This window comes from Pollicipes pollicipes, unplaced genomic scaffold, assembly GCF_011947565.3.
Source record: "Pollicipes pollicipes isolate AB1234 unplaced genomic scaffold, Ppol_2.1 Scaffold_4881;HRSCAF=5763_pilon_pilon_pilon, whole genome shotgun sequence".
Classification (NCBI taxonomy): Eukaryota; Metazoa; Arthropoda; class Thecostraca; order Pollicipedomorpha; family Pollicipedidae; genus Pollicipes; species Pollicipes pollicipes.
This window is the reverse complement of record NW_023596576.1, coordinates 39,926,101-39,930,631: the sequence shown is the minus strand read 5'-3', so window position 1 is coordinate 39,930,631 and position 4,531 is coordinate 39,926,101. Positions and strand designations below refer to the sequence as shown.

Genomic DNA, 4,531 nt, shown 5'->3' with positions numbered 1-4,531 from the left:
GTGGTAGTCGTCCGGTCCCAGGTGACCGGACCCCTGGGGTCGTGGTAGTCGTCCGGTCCCAGGTGACCGGACCCCTGGGGTTGTGGTAGCCGTCCGGTCCCAGGTGACCTGACCCCTGGGGTTGTGTAGCCGTCCGGTCCCAGGTGACCGGACCCCTGGGATCGTGGGTAGTCGTCCGGTCCCAGGTGACCGGAACCCCTGGGGTTGTGGTAGTCGTTCCGGTCCCAGGTGACCGGACCCCTGGGGTTGTGGTAGCCGTCCGGTCCCAGGTGACCGGACCCCTGGGGTTGTGGGTAGCCGTCCGGTCCCAGGTGACCGGACCCCTGGGATCGTGGTAGTCGTCCGGTCCCAGGTGACCGGACCCCTGGGGTTGTGGTAGTCGTTCCGGTCCCAGGTGACCGGACCCCTGGGGTCGTGGTAGCCGTCCGGTCCCAGGTGACCGGACCCCTGGGGTTGTGGTAGTCGTCCGGTCCCAGGTGACTGGACGCCTGGGATCGTGGTAGCCGTCCGGTCCCAGGTGACCGGACCCCTGGGGTCGTGGTAGTCGTCCGGTCCCAGGTGACCGGACCCCTGGGGTTGTGGGTAGCCGTCCGGTCCCAGGTGACCTGACCCCTGGGGTTGGTGGTAGCCGTCCGGTCCCAGGTGACCGGACCCCTGGGGTCGTGGTAGTCGTCCGGTCCCAGGTGACTGGACGCCTGGGATCGTGGTAGCCGTCCGGTCCCAGGTGACCGGACGCACTGGAGTCTCAGAGCGGCTCGTCGAGGCGACCGACCTCTGGGGGCGTGGGAGCCACTCGGGGCGGCGGGCCGGCGGGTCGACAGAGCGCTTGGGGCAGCGGCGCGGTGCCGCGCGGCACGGGAGAGCGACAGGGTGTTATCCCGCCGTGTACCAGGCGCCGAGCGTCGACAGGCGGAAGACCATCAATACAAGGGTGGAGATCAATACCAGCAATCGTCCGAGCATCGGCGACGGAAGTCGACCAGCTAAAAATAGCCTGGCCAGGGGTCGCCGAGCACAATGCGACCGGCAACGTGACAGAAAACGCCAGGACTTCCCGACGATTCGACGGTAAGCACCATCAAGGACATAGCCAAGGGAGGGCCATGGGGATGTTCTCCTCTCTACCTAAACCACCGCCCAAGCTATCAGTCTTACGATCGATACCAAGCGATTTCGCGGGACCTTGTTACAAATTTGAAACATCTGGGGAGAAAAGTTCACATTTCCCCTGCGGAAAATTGCGGGTTACACGCCTCGGTACCAATGACAGGAAAAAACGTTTGCCCCGCAGTCTTGGTAAAGGAACACCAGGTGGGAAAGGTAGTACACCCATTAGGCCACGCCGACACAAGCACAGGATCAATTTCCAAGGCCACGAGGGGTTGCTAAGGAAACGGGCGGCATCACAAAAACTAACAAGTTTGGGCGGTGACCGGGGTTTTCAGACACGTTTGCGCCCAAGCATGGTATCTTGGAAAGTGTTCAGTAAATGTCGACTGAATGTCCGTGGAATGTGACTAACTGTCCCACTGCTCGAACACAGCAGAAAAGGGTGTGTGATCAAAAGTGTTAAAGGAAAGAAGCCGCCCAAATGAGCTGATACGGTGATACGGTGACCGCAGGCAACTGTAACGCGTCCGTCGTTCCACAGCTTACAGCAGCTAAACCCCTACGACTTCGTCTTTTTGCAGCCGTACCAGTTAGTACTCGGCATGTCGCACCGCTAACACCGGCGTTTGGCACCAGACAAGGCCACAAATAGCAACCAGTAAGGCAAAATTAGCACCAAACACCGGTCTGGCACCGACGAGATCTCGATCGGATTGCCATGCCTTACAATGTCGAGGTTTGACTGGCGGCTGGCTCACCATTGAACCGGCCCTCATCCACTGGCGGCTGGGCATACGGGATGCCGAGGAAAGTCGACACGTTCAGCTTGTGCTTCTGCAGCTCAGCTGTAGGTTGGCCGGCCACAGCTCCTCGGGCAGGCCCGGCTGGTCGTACAGCTGCACGACGAAGCCGTTGACGGGGCCCAGCCGGGTCTGCACCTGCAGGTACGGGTTGAGGAAGGCGGCTTCGGGCCGTCGCACGCCCTGCAGGTCCGGACGCCACCCGGCCAGGATGCCCTCCCCCTCCACCTTGCGGTTGGGGTCGTACTTCTCGTAGCCGAAGTTGGTCGAGCTGAAGCGGCCGCGATAGCCGCCCGTGCCGCCCCTGTACGGGTTGCGGTTGGAGCCGCCGAACCGCTTGTTGCCCGGATCATAGTTGGGCCCCACACGCGTCTCGCCGGTGTCGGAATCGCCGGCGCGCTGCTCGCCGAAGCGGTTGGTGCGCGGCACGCTATCGCCGCCGGATCGATCCCTGTTGACGCCCCCGCTGCCCGTCGCTGACGCGTCCTGTGACGAGGGCTGCGGCGCGGTCTCGTACAGCCGCTGTCCGCACGCAGGGCGCGGCACACACGCACAACACAGCCACAGCACACAGCCAAACCGCCGGCGCTCGCGCCGCTTTGTGCCGCGGCGCCATCTTGGCGTAACGCGCCCCAACGGCCCGCCCGGCAATCGCGACGTATCTGCGGTCCGCCCGCAACGCTTCCGCGCGTGCTTCAGCACCTGGCCGCTACGTGCGCTAGTGGGGCGGGGAACTGACCGTCGGCGGCCTTCAAGCTGCGATGACTGACCGGGCGACCGTTGGGACCGGGCGGGGACGGGTGACAGTTGGGGATGGGTGCGCCAGCCGGGGAAGGGAGGGGGCGTCACGTGGCGGCACGTGGCGGCACCGCGTGAGGGGGTGGGGGGGGTCTGAAGAACGCTTGGTTGGAGGAACGTGCCCAAACGCTGTTGGGTATTGCCAAACGCATGTGCCAGGCTAGGCTCGTTCGTTGACAGAGCGCTGCAAACGATGCGCCGTTTGGAGTAACGTGTTCCCTTTTACTAGCATTTCAGATGGAGCCGACAGAACAAACCGACATTTGTAATACAAATGCTGCAAACGGCAAAGCTTCCATGACAGCACTTCTACGCGTCATTATTTATTATGCATAAAATGTTCACGCAACAAAAACTTTTGACGCGAAAGCTGCCATGTGGCACCACCTGAAAGCGACATTGACCTTCTGCTTGGCAACTTCGAATGCAGTTTTCTATGTGACGTAACTTCCCAAGCAGGAGGTCCTAACGCATGCAATTTCTACGCAGCAAAAACTTCAGTGCAAAAAACGTCTATGCAGCATCATTTCCACGTGACAGAATGGCTGACGTAAAAAGCTGCTACGCTACATAACCAGGTTAGCCCAAATATTCTTCCTAACCCTGGGATCCCTGGAATGGTTACATTCCTGTGTATTTCTTAATTCGCAACATCGTTACACAAGCAGCGCAAACAAACCGGCAAAACACAATGACTCAAGCTGTGAAAATATGGAATGCTGAAATACCTTGGACAGTTTAGATCGCATGGACTTGAATGTGTGCACATACCCAACCGTAAGATGCAGGGCATTGTAAAAGAAGTAGAAGCATTCCAGCTTTAGGGCCCCGTCAACTGCAGCGAGCATGCGCATACTAATTTGTCCCGCAATCTTTATTAATTCAGCTCATGCATGGACAGTGCGCTAAGCGCTCCAAGCCATCCGGCCTTAAATAGGCATCACAGCTGATTGCTGAAGCCCTACACTGTCGCGGAGTATGACACAGATGAGCAGCCTATTTGAAAACATGTGCTTCATAGAGCCTCATACAACCGTGGCATAAAATATTAGTTCTGCCCCAATGAAGGACCAGGGGCAGCCTTCGCCGTGTGTAAGCCCCGGGGCAGGCGTTGAGGCTCAGCTTACAGATGACGACACTGCACGAGCCCACGGGCAGCTGCCAGTGGGTGATCACAGGTGACGACACTGCACGAGCCCACGGGTCAGCTGCCAGTAGGAGATCACAACGAGGCCCACTGGCGCTTGGTTTCCTGACCGTAAGAAAACCGTGAGTGTCTTTGTACGGCCGATGCGGTGGAGACGGACTGACCTTTTTTCTGTTGCCACGGTTAGAGGCCAGCCAACCACCGTGTCATTTAGCACCCAGCGTTTGTTCGCGTTGCCATGGTATCCATCTGTGCCCATTGATCCCGAGCGTGTCTCCAGTCTCCTTGCCAGACGAGCAGATGGCAACCGTTTGAAGTCCGAGTGCGGTGCTTGGTCAGAGCGAGGTGGAGGGCTATGTTAGGGCCATCTTTAACAGCAGCGTCGGTTCTGTCCTTCCCAACCAGCTCAATGTGTTCAGGTACGCAAACAAAGACCACTTGTTTTTTCGGCCCTCTCAAAACTACCACCTGCTGGAAGATTTCATCTGCTAGGGAATGCTCAGTTATGATATGTTCAATAGCTAATAAGATGCCGCTCTGAGAGTCCGGCGAAATAAAAAGCCTCACCCGGCGTTTCTATGCTCAAAAAACGCGTCTCGTTGTACACAGTTTGCCAATATAGATCGAGCAGCGCCGGGGACAATGTCAAACACTTTGTTCAGGCCAGTCGCCAACA

The 4,531-nt window shown here is 58.7% G+C and overlaps 1 pseudogene; it reads left to right on the top strand.

Annotated features, from left to right (window-relative positions):
* The window catches only part of LOC119100368 (neuroligin-4, Y-linked-like), a 39,958-nt pseudogene extending 38,231 nt beyond the window's left edge, over nucleotides 1-1,727 (top strand).
* The last annotated feature ends 2,804 nt before the right edge of the window (nucleotides 1,728-4,531 follow it).